Source organism: Schistocerca gregaria, chromosome 3, assembly GCF_023897955.1.
Source record: "Schistocerca gregaria isolate iqSchGreg1 chromosome 3, iqSchGreg1.2, whole genome shotgun sequence".
Taxonomy (NCBI): domain Eukaryota; kingdom Metazoa; phylum Arthropoda; class Insecta; order Orthoptera; family Acrididae; genus Schistocerca; species Schistocerca gregaria.
The window spans coordinates 600,302,725-600,315,459 of NC_064922.1; the positions used below are offsets into that span (position 1 = coordinate 600,302,725).

The 12,735-nt window shown below is 41.6% G+C and overlaps 1 protein-coding gene across 1 annotated transcript in view; it reads right to left on the minus strand.

Moving 5' to 3' along the window:
* Window positions 1–12,735, minus strand: part of LOC126355491 (octopamine receptor Oamb-like) — an 879,391-nt gene that overhangs the window by 59,297 nt on the left and 807,359 nt on the right. The gene's annotated exons all lie outside the window — the stretch shown is intronic.

The following is a 12,735-nucleotide window of genomic DNA, read 5'->3' on the forward strand; positions in this document are numbered from 1 at the left end:
GCTCAAGGATCTGCGTCTGGCTTCATGTGATTCATCTCGCCTTATCGGTGAACAATATTCAAGCTACGAACTGTGGATATTCAAGATACGAACTGTGAATGTTTAGCGAAACGTTCTCAAAATCTCCTGGAAGAGTTGTAATCCGGCTTGTAGACCTTCTGGCCCTGGAGCTTGCATGCGTTGGATGTAACAGGGACAAAGTAGCTGTTCGTACAGAATATACACTGTCAAATTAAGATGACCGTCACCTACGTTCGATGTCAATGTGCAATAATTACTCACAGACGACATGTAACAGCACCAGCAATGGAAGGTATATGAAAGGTGTTCGTGGGTCGCAGAAAAGAGTGCAGTCATTGTCGTAATGCAGAAACGGAACGATATACCTGACGTGCAAAACGGATTGATAACTGGTGGAAGGTTTTCAGAAACGCCTTAGACGTAAAACTGTTCAGAAACTAACAGCCCAAATGAACCAAGGTTCTATCGACAGTGTCTCCTCAACGGCCGTACACCGAACATTGCTGCCTATCAGGGTCTACGCCAGGCGCCTGGTTCGTGCACCCTGACTCACTGCTTCTTACTGGTGGCAAGCTCTCGAACTCGCACGTAAATACCGCAACTGGACGACCTCTGAGCAGCAGTAAGCAGCCTTTTCAGCTTAATCACGTTATACGCTCTATCGGATAGATGGCCGTTGGAGTGGAACGTCTGAAAGTACACGAATGCATTAATGTGACTGGACAGTGTTCTTCGCAAGAAAGTGATTTATATCCTCAACAACACAAATTAGTAGCACAATGGTTTCAGGGTCATCTCGTACTCTCACTTCTCGTTAGCCGGCATGCGAATTGCGAGAGATCTAGTACGATCTTATGTAAACTCTCGTCGTCAGTTTTGTAAAGACCTTGTCGTTACTTCTATGGGGGCGAGTTGCCATTGTTCTTTAGGAAGGCCGAGTTTGTGAGTTCGTGAAACATCTTCTGGTGCAGGACACCGCTAAACAATTTCTCTCTGCCACTATCACACTGCTATGTCCCAGGGTCAGGTAACAGGATAGGAGAACGAAGGTTCTCAACACTCCAACATAGAAACAAACCCACACAAATGAGGACTAGTTGAATAAAGAATTCTGCAACACTGTAACATAACACAAAAAGTACTCTCAATGCTTAGTGCAAATATTGGTTGGTAAACTTCACACTACATGGGAACTGCAACTTGCAACAACCGTCTGTTCACTTCTAAGAGTTCACTAAACAACGTTCCCTGTCTAAGTCAGCCCTGGACGATGACCTATAACTAAGTGAGTGAGATCTGCTCTTATGTCTTTCGAGTAGGCTTCTTCCACTAACATGTTAAGAAAGTTATGTTACGGACAGTATTGGAATAATCACGTTCATTATAATAACTGTTTTTTTCATTACTGTTCATATTAATATTATGTGTACTACTGTTTCTAAGAATGTTGAACTGTCAGCTCTAACGAGAATCTGTAAGGATGGCTGTCTACAAAGGAGGGAATAGTGAAGTCACTGAACTTGCCAGTATATACAATGTTTAAAAGTAAGTACAGGCATATTACCCTCTTTGAAAAAATTATCCTAAGATTCTACGAGTCTTCTCGTTTTGCGTAATCTTTAGTAAAATGTAGAATACTTCCACTTTTTGTAGTACACGATTCCATTCCAATGTTTAGCATTGCCTACTTTCTAAGTTACAAAAAAAAAAAAAAAAATGTTCAAATTTGTGTGAAATCTTATCCGACTTAACTGCTAAGATCATCAGTCCCTAAGCTTACACACTACTTAACCTAAATTATCCTAAGGACAAACATACACACCCATGCCCGAGGGAGGACTCGAACCTCCGCCGGAACCAGCCGCACAGTCCATGACTGCAGAGCCTTAGACCGCTCGGCTATCGAAGTTACTTTATGCTTTTAATGAACATCGACAGTACACTATCAGACTCAGAAATATTTATCGTTTGTGCTACTTGATCTTATCATGGAATGATGAAATGCCTTTCTCCGCCAAGGTTTATTCCTTTTCCTTAGTAATTTCTTAATACTTTTCGCTCTCTAGATAGAGTGGGTTTTTCCAGTAATCGCTGGCGAAAGAGTCACCAAATACCAGCGAGCCATTGGTGGCATAGAGTGAGTGTATTTCTCACGGGATTTCGACACTGGCATTTGTTTTATAACCAAGGGAAACTTCCGTAATATCTTACTTTAAATCAGGGAATTGAAATTAGTTTAGTACCGGGAAAATGTGTCCCAGACAAAAATTAATAGGGCCTAGTGTATGTGAAAGTCTGTTTGCCTTTGTGTACACAATATAATCAACGACTTTCCAGACTTAGTCGTCTACCTGTGTAGTGTTTGCTCTTCTCTAATTTTAGTTAGGACAACTAAAATGATGGAGAGGTAACTGCCAGATCCCCACTAAGCAGGTCCCAGCTACGTCAGTCTGCTGAGTTAACGATCTTTTCTTTTATCAGATAATGCTCTCACTATTCGGTGATACAGTGGAAACTCGCTCAACGAGCTCCTACCATAACTGGCAATTTGCATAACAAGCAAAACAAATTGCAAAAAAAAAAAAAATGACGCGCTTAACGAGCTGTGTTTCGCATAGCGAGAAACGACGTTTTTGGGTGACGTCACCAGCTATTCGCAAGTAACAGGGGAATATTTCAGCAATATGAATACTTTTTCATTGTTGACAACCGGTCGTTGTGGCAGGGCGGTTCTAGGCGCTTGAGTCCGGAAGCGCGCTGCTGCTATCGTCGCAGGTTCGAATTGTGCCTCGGGATGGATGTGTGTGATGTCCTTAAGTTAGTTAGGTTTAAATAGTTCTAAGTCTAGGGGACTGATGATATCATGTGTTTAAGTCCCATAGTGCGTAGGGCCATTTTTGTTGACAGTGGCATATCAGCGTCTTTAGCACATACAGCAGTCTGAGTTTAGCGCTCTTTCCACAACCATGTTAGTGCTGTTTATGAACACACATTTTTCTAAATTTGTGTGCACACAGTGCATTTTTGTGTGATAGTTTCAAACATTGGAAATCAAAAGTAAAATCAATAAAAATGCAAACCTGGCGTGAGCGTTGCTGATATGGTACGCACATACAACCAGTCTACGTCAAATATTTGCACTTTCCTCAAGAAGAAAATTGAGAGAATAGATGCTTCAATGGGAGTGACAAGACTATCTAAACAACTGTGTGATTTCAAATTTTCGTGGCGTAATGAGTAGTCCATTACATTTCGGGCATATAGCCGCGGAAATAAAATTTCTTGCACTCATATTTCAGCCTCGTATCGTCCAGCCACCCTCAGAGTAAGTCACAAGACTGTGACTTACTCTGAGAATGGCCAGATGATACGCGGCCAAAATATCAGTGGAAGAAATTTTATTTCCGCGGCTGTATGCCCGAAATTTAATTGGCTATCTATTTCGTATTCTATACGATGTCGAAAGGCTGCTCCTGTATATAGATACATTAAAAGCAGTTGAAAGGCGACACTACTAACGAGAACATCATTTGTGAGTAGGCGAGTATGATTTTCGCCGACTTCGTTAAGAAGACGCCAGGCTCTCCAGTGACCGAAGAAGTGTATAAGAGAGCCGTGGATGGTTGGAGAAGTTTAAGAGAGGAAATGGCATCCACAGCGTTGTGAAGCAAGGCGAAGCAGCCAGCTCCGTTACAAAGACAGCAGAGAGCAACAGCAACTTCAAGATGCTTGTAGATTCTGATGGTTATCTCCTGCAACAGGTTTTTGTGACGAGATAGGTCAATTCTGGGAAAATATGCCGAAGCGTACCTTCGTAACAGGAGATGAGAATGCATTGACCGGTCACAAGCCAATGAAAGACCACCTCATACTGAATTCAGCGCCAATGCAAGTGGTGATTTGATAGTTAAACCGCTGCTTGCTTACCATCCAGAAATTCCACGAGCATTCAAGACTTGTAAGATCCAAAAGAGCAGGTTAAATGTAACGTGGATGTCCAACAACAAGGTTTGGGCGACACGTGATCTTTATTGCGATTGGATCAACGAAGTGTTTGGTCCTTTGGTGAAAAGATACTGGCTTGAGATGAATCTGCTACTGCATGTCTTGCTTGTCATGGACAACACTCCAGGGTGACGAAACCACCTCCTTGAAAAATTTCAATTCATAACGATCCAATATCTGCCTCCCAACGCTGCTCCACTATTCCCGCCTATGGACCAAAAGATTATTTCTAACTTTAAGAAGCTCTACACTAAATCACTCTTCAAGCATTCCTTGGAGTTAACTGAAGCTACTTATATCACTCTCACAGAGTTTTGGAAATAACACTTCAACATAGACGCCTGCTTCAAGATGATCGAATAGGCGTGGGAAGGGGTTACCTAGAGATCTCTCACTTCTGCTTGGAAGAAGCTTTGGCCGTAGGGCGTTGTCGAATGCTACTCAGACATTTTAGTCAGTATCTGCGGAGACTACAGTAATCGAGATTGTATCCATTACCAAGATCATCCGATTAAAAGTGGATAGTAATGATATCTTTCGGAGCAATAAGAAAAATGGTGGAAAATGGGATTCGGTAGCATGGTACACTGAAAAACATCTCTCCAATAAGGTAGTGGCTACGCACGCTACAAATGTATTTGACGATAATGCTTGCCGCATTTTGGCCAAATGTTGAAGCGTATGTAGAAACAAATTACTATAGATAGCTTCCTAATAGAAAAGAATTAGTTATGTATCGTGAATAACAAAGTACATAATACTGTAAGTATAATTTTCTTTGAGTAAACGGCATGAACAAGATAAAACTTAGTACTTTCCTGCATGGAACGCATTATCGTATTTTACATTAATTTATAGGAGATAAATTGTCTCGCTTAATGAGTGTTTCACAGTACGAGTAAGAGTCTGTAACGAATTATGCTCACTATGCGACTTTCCACTGTACTAACCTACTATTATGTTCCGCCGTTCGTTGCCACTAATGCTTCCGACGCTACGGCCGTGAGCAGCGGGTAGCCATGCTACGGTACTGCAGGCGTCTTCCAACAGGGACAGTGTACGCGCCGTTCAGTTCAAACATTGGCAACTTTACAGCCAACAACGGAAGCACGTCTGCAGACAATCCAGTTCTAGCAGGCGCCACCTATCAGCACTACGCGCATCAACGACAACGAACAGGCAATCACGAGTCAAATGGGCGCCACGCGTTGCAAGGGTATCCTTTTTACCAGTTGTGTACTTAAGACGCTGCTCGACCACCAGCAAGCAGATCATACCGGCCATGTGAAGCGGCTCCGTCTTTCCAAACTCAGGCTCCGTCCAGTGGAGCCCACCCTCTGGATCCATGGCGCTCCAGCAACCACTGTATGAGATTTCAACAGCGGTCACCCAGAAACGCCAGCTATCTGAGCCTTCGATGCTGGCCTTCCCCGGGCTCTGTGTCTCAGGTCTGGTATACTTTTGTGTAACTTATGTGAACCTATGACTGGTAGTGAACGTTACGACCAGCGTTTCGTCGAATTTCGTCTTATTCCTATGGGATCAGGAGGATCCTTTGCCTCTGTCTATCAGTGTCTACATAATGTTGAGATTAGCTTTTCGTGTGTTGTGCTGATAAGGTATTGCTTACACACTATTTGGGAATCAGCAGTCATTGAGTGTGTGCCTACCACTGCAGGACACAAAAACAAGTGACAATGATTTTTAACTGTTTGTTACATCAATTGAGGTAAAATGTGAAAACGAGCCTACCCTAGTTTTGACTGACTATGTGCAACAGACATGGGACTCCGACCATTAAACTGACATCCGGCACGTTTGCATGTTTGCATTAAGTTATCTGGCGGTTGCCCCCGTTATTAGTGAACCAGCATTTCACATTATCAATGGATTTCCTCTCTCTTAATTAACCTGTAATCTTGCAACGTTAATCACTTAAATGTGATACCTAGATAAATGTATTCTCAAAATATTTTATAGTGATGGTATTATTTTTTCCTATATGCAAGAACCAGGCGTGAAAAATAAGACTGGACGACCTAGGAAGTAGTGCTGGTGTAAGACAGGGATGTAGTTTTTCGTCCCTACTGTTCAGTCTACACATCGAAGAAGCTATGACGGAGATAAACGAAATGTTCATCAGTGGGATTAAAACGGAAGGTGAAAGGATATCAGTGTTAAGTTTCGCTGATAACATTGATCACCTCAGTGAAAATGAAGACGAATTACAAGTTGTATTGAACGGAATGAACAACATAATGAGAACAGAATATGGACTGAGAAGAAACCTAAGAAGGACGAAAGTAATGAGAAGGAGCAAAAATAAGAATAGCGACAAAATTAACATGACACTTTAGGATCCCGAAGAAAAGTTACGAAATTCTGTTATCTAGGCAGCAAAACAGTCCTTGATAGACGGAGTGAAGAGAACATAAAAAGCATATTAGGACTGACACTGGCTATGCTAAGACTATTGGTATAATACGTAGCCATTAATTTGAGAAAGAAATGTCTCAGACTGTACGTTTGGATCACAGCATTGTGGTAGTGAGACATGGGAAATGAAAAAACAGAAACATTTGAGATGCGGTGTTACCGAAGAATTCTGATAGTTACATGGAGTGGTAACGTAAGGAGTGAGGAAGTTCTTCGCAGATGCGCCGAGGAAAGAATATATCTAAGACACTAACAAGAAGAAGGGACAGGATGATAGGACATATGTTATGACATCAGGAAATAACTTTCACGATACTAGAAGGAGATGTAGAGGATAAAAATTACAAAAGAAAACTAAGACTGCAATTTTTATATTAAATACTTGACGAAATAGGTTTCAAGTCCTACGTCCAGATGAACAGTTTGGCACAGAGAAGGAATTAGTGGCTGGCTGCATCAAAGCGGTCAGATGACTAACCGAGCAAGGTGGTTAGCCTACCAGACTCGCATTCGGGAGGACACGGTTCAATCACGCGTTCGACCGTCCTGATTTAGGTTTTCCAGACTGTCTTGTTGTTTTAATTTGTGCTGCCAGCAGTGAGCGGATTTACGTTATTATGAAAGAATATGTTTTCTCGTCAAAGAGGAGATTAATCCAACTGTCAAACTGTAGGCTTCATGAGGTGTACATCTGTTGCTGAGTGGTGTACGTGTGTCTGACCTCCATTTCGAGGCCTACGTTTGACTTTCAGTTTTCTCTCTCTTTCTGTCTCGCTGGAACGACTGGAACGAATTTCAGAGTTTTGCTGAGCGGAGCAGCTGATCAGCTACTCAATCGCACTGTCTGCGATTTGTAAAAGCTATCAACATTATATTCAGTTGAAAGAATGTAAGATGGCAGTGGATGACAGAATCGGCAGTGTTACCATCTGAATTATAAAATGTAAAATTACAAAGCTTTTGAAATTATCATATTTGTTACTATAGTTTCCAAATACCTTCTCTAGCCGAAATTCCAATCTTCGTAACAACCAGTTTTCAAATCCCGAGTATAGGCCTACAGGCTTGATGTGGCAGCGTTGGCTGGTATACAGTTACCTGAAAGAGAAACAGAAGTGAATGAAAATAAATATAACAACTATACATTTGTGAACAAGATGTAAGTTTAAATTGCTCCAAATATTTTTCTTTACTACGGTTAACAGGCCGACGTGTTCATTAAGCAGGTTGAGTAAAAACATGTTCAGAGCAATTTAAACAGACACGTGACAGAGTCGTTTACTGCAAAGTTATGTTAATGAAACCATATGTTAGTGATACATTAGTCTTCTTGAATGGTACAGAGTAAGACTTTGTTAACAGTCATTCATAGTTAAATGTACGCACGATAAGACCAAATTCGTCAGTTAAGACAAAGTGCATAATGCATTAACTTTTTCGATATTGGTATAAAAAAATATGGATCCCACACATACTGTGACAGATACAGGTGGCAAGAGGGCTCCAATTAAGCCACACCTGGACATAGTGAGGTTCCCCCCGAAACCCATAAACTTAAGGTTTAGATCGAATATTAGCTTCGCTCTTAATGCATGGGCCCGTTTAAAGACTGACTGACAGCAGAGTCGCTTTCGAGAGCCGAGTGCCTGGGGCACTTGAGCGAATGCTTGCAGGCTATCCCATTACGTAGTCGCCTTTTTGTTTGGTTGCAGCCTTCTTGTAACAATAAAATTCGCAACTGAGGGACCAACATCCAACGTTGAAATGTGTTACAATGAGAAACTCCTGACAGCGACGCTGGAATTCGCGTGTCACACTCTAGCTGTCGTCCAGGGACGTTGAGACTCCCAAGATCGGGAATTGGGAGACTCTACACGAGGATTTGCATGTGTAGTTACTCACTCAGTCCAAATTGATCCCACCATTGACGAAGATGATATGACGGGAAATACAGCGCCCTGAGGGTACATGAACCAAACTGTGTGCAGAGCCATCCGTGATATTGATCAATGAAACAGGAATGGTAGAAGGACTCGACGATGTGAGGAATGTAGAATCAGCCAAAGCAATCAGAGAACAGTGAGGACTGAGTGGAATCTTTTGCTCAGATAGGTCAATCAGGCATCTTACAATGTAATTTAGGCGCTGTTTCCCAGGAAGCTCTCTAACTTTGGCTTCTGTAATCAAGTTAACCTATTGTGTAAACAGTTATCGAATTTCAAGTCGCATCCTTGCATTTATGCCCCCTCATCTTCCATTCCATGTCGGATGGACTTTCCTGAATCTTTATGTATCGCATTGCATATCGTCGCGTGACTTCAGGTTTCATATTTTACATAGTTCGTTCCCCTGAGAGTTAATCATTGCAGGCCACTGGGCAGTCCCCTGTTTAGAGTGGAATTAGGACCAGTGAAGAAAGGAACAAGTCAAGCTGCAGAGAGAGGCACCTCACAGCAGTGGACACGTAAGATGAAGACAGAAAGCTGTCAACAAGCAGCCGTGCGACACCAGAGGAAATGGCTATGTAATGCAGACGTTCCACCAGCCACACATGCCCGGACATAGCACCAGTCCCGTGAAGTGGGAAACTGGTTAACGCCACCCTAGTGGCCCAGTTACTGAGTCGTGTCTAAGCCTAGTCAGAGAGTCCCGTGAAGTGGGAAACTGGTTAACGCCACCCTAGTGGCCCAGTTACTGAGTCGTGTCTAAGCCTAGTCAGAGAGTCCCGTGAAGTGGGAAACTGGTTAACGCCACCCTAGTGGCCCAGTTACTGAGTCGTGTCTAAGCCTAGTCAGAGAGTCCCGTGAAGTGGGAAACTGGTTAACGCCACCCTAGTGGCCCAGTTACTGAGTCGTGTCTAAGCCTAGTCAGAGAGTCCCGTGAAGTGGGAAACTGGTTAACGCCACCCTAGTGGCCCAGTTACTGAGTCGTGTCTAAGCCTAGTCAGAGAGTCCCGTGAAGTGGGAAACTGGTTAACGCCACCCTAGTGGCCCAGTTACTGAGTCGTGTCTAAGCCTAGTCAGAGAGTCCCGTGAAGTGGGAAACTGGTTAACGCCACCCTAGTGGTCCAGTTACTGAGTCGTGTCTAAGCCTAGTCAGAGAGTCCCGAGATTAAACTTAGTTGCATTGTTGGTCTATAAATGAAAATAACAATCAATTTAAATGTTTCCGTGTTTTATTTAACTTGCTATATTTTGGCGTCAAGTATGCGGCCATTTCCTTATAACTGCCTCAGTCAGTTTATTTTATTATATTTTAGATCCCAGGGTGGTGCTATTTCATGTCAGTCTTTCAATCAGTTTATTTTATTACAGCAGAAATTCAGAGTTTCTTGGAAGCCAACAACTACAGCATATTAGAAGGGGATCAAACCATTTAGTAATCCATATAAAGGCATGCTTTCACGTAATGGTGTAGAGGATAATAACTATTCAGCTTGATGAAAACGATATTAACAAAGAAATATCACTCCTCGAAAATTTATCAAAACTAAACCATTTTGTACCACAAAGGTACAACTAGATATTGAAAAATAAACCAAACTTAGTCACCGTCGCCTTCACTATGGAGATAGGAACACCTAAACCGAAGAGTACCTCAGTAGTTCTTTCGTATAACGTTACGATTTGGAACAAATAGCCAAAATATTTAAAACTACGAAAATCAGAATTGGATTTCTCTCGGAAAACAATATTAGAAGTACTGTAAGACAGACACCCACAGAAAGGAAGCATTAGAATATATAAAATTGTATACGAACATTGTGAGACAATGTACAGGTTGTGACTAAATTCCTTTAACAGCCCTTGAGGTCAGATTTCTTGCACAAAAAGAGGAATAAAATGTCTAGTAAACTGCATACCGTAAGAGCTATGAGTACTTGTTCATCTTCGGTACTGTGAAACACATTTCTCCTACTGGAAGTTCTTTGTTTTCCATATTTTGCTTAAAACGCATAAATTAACAGCTTTTGGCACTTGTTCAATAGATCACGTGTGTTTCATAATAGTGAAGGTGAGCAACTGCTCATAGCTTGTGAAATGTGGCTTTCAGTGTCCATGTTTACCAGACATTTTTTCTGGTTTTGGAGAAAGGAACCTGTCCTGAGAGTCCGTAATGGAATTGCAGCTACACCTTATACATCGTACCAACTGGCAGGAGTTTTTAGATTCCACTGAAACAACAAACAAAATTATTTTAACGAAAATAAGGAAGCGCTTTCACAACGCATCTCATAACAAACGAAGAGACGTCACGAAGAATTTATGATTTACTCAATCGTTCATATGTAAATAAAGGTAAGAAAATAAGTATTCTACAAGAAATTGAAACTTTTAAACAGTTTAAACATCCAAAAAGTAAACATGTCAACGAACAAATAGAACTTCGGAACAGAGGATATCTCGATAAATTTTCAGTTATTTTGCTTATAATCAAAGTCAAAGACGCAGCTCCACTAGTAGTTTCCACAGTGATTGTTAGGATTATTTGTATTGTCAACATGCAGAATAAAAATTTGAATTTTAGTGTTTCACTATTTTTGTATACCAAACGCTTTATTTATTTTATTTTATTAGCCCTTCAATTTAAAAAATGACTTATTATTGAAAAACCAATTGGTGAATTAAACTTAAAACTTGTATGTCGAGAACAGATAGTTCTATCGTTAAATTATCCCTCTACTTCTACTTTCTTCCCATGAAGTGTGACACCGATGGCACACATGTTTAAATTAATAGTAATGTTGCAAAAAAGGAAGAAAAACTGCTTCGAATATCTTGATGCCGTAAACAGGGCATCAATTATAGGAGTTAGGTGGAGGGATACGACGATTCCAGGCAGACTGACCCGAGAGTAAAGTATATAGAGCGCGTCCACTGCTGTACCCACGGCTTTCCAGCTGCGAGAGATGCTTGCCCAGGCCTTGGGCGAAAGTCAGGAGTGGCTCCTTCTCGTCATCCCCTCTTGAGTTAACATCCAGAGATAGCAGGTGCGTCACGCAGTAATTTGAATGACGAATCTATGCAGCCGCCAGTGTCTAGTTATCAAAAGTACAATTATTCAGTCTTTTTCGGTCCATTCCACCGATGCCAACGATCCAGGAATGTGAACAGGTTTCTATGTGGTGAGCCCATCTCTTCATTACCTGCCTTTTCCGCATCCTCCATTTTGTCCACTCTGGATACGCCCTTGATAAAGTGGAGTAATGTGCTGTTCCTAGGTTCTCTGTAAAGTGTGTGAGTGCTCCAATGTGAAGTACAATTTATTTTCATGTACCTCTTGCACATTGTTATGTGTCAACTTCGGTATAATGAACACGGTCCTGGCAGGCCAATATCAAGTATGTTCACATTGCAAGCGGTATTAACTTAGTTTACTTGCTTTTATCTGATAAATGTAAATTTTTGTGTTGATTAACGGCAGCAGGAAGGAAGTACATAATCTCCGCTAGACACAGTAACAGGAAATCTACTGTTAACAGATTTACAGGACAAAAATCAATACAATTAAAGGACACAGACCTCTCGTGCAATTAACTTGTGTAAGATGTAAATGAAATAATCATCCTCCTTGTGAGTGGTGTGATTTGATACTGCAAGCACGGAAACATTTCCTGAAAAGGCTATCCCCTCATCAGATACCACATCCGATCACCTTCTAATGCCCACCTTACGGCATGCTCTGCAGTGCCATATCTTTGTAAATTTGCGGTCTTATGTGCTACCAGTCTTTTACCAAAAGTAATAAGTCTTTTACTAAACTAATAAGAGGTAGGGGAAACGCACCTCAGGTATTGTATTAGTGGCCGCAGACGGGTATGTAGTTCACATAACGTGAATGTAAAAGATAGCGAGATGAGGCTAGGGTGCCGTCAGAGGGAAACCGAGCGAAGGAGCGGTAATGGTCATACCAGTTGGGTCGATGTCAGCACATCAGCGCAAGTCTTTAGTTATGAGTGACGTGACAAGGGCCAAGATTTTAGTGAAACAAATGCGCCTTGTGACAATGTAAATACGTCTGTTTTTTGAGGCAGATGCACTTCTATCTCCTGAGTCCCGCAGCACCTCCAGCTAAATAGCTGGCACCTAGGGGTCGAATAGGTACAAAGAAACATTACACGAAAAATGGAGGACAGTAAATAAATTTAAACAAATGAAACACTGTCATGTGAAATAACTGGACTGTGAGCGAGCAATTGGATTGGCAACCGTAAGAAATGTTCACCTAAATTAAAACGTTGCGTGGTTAGTCTTATTTGAGGGCCGTGTGGGA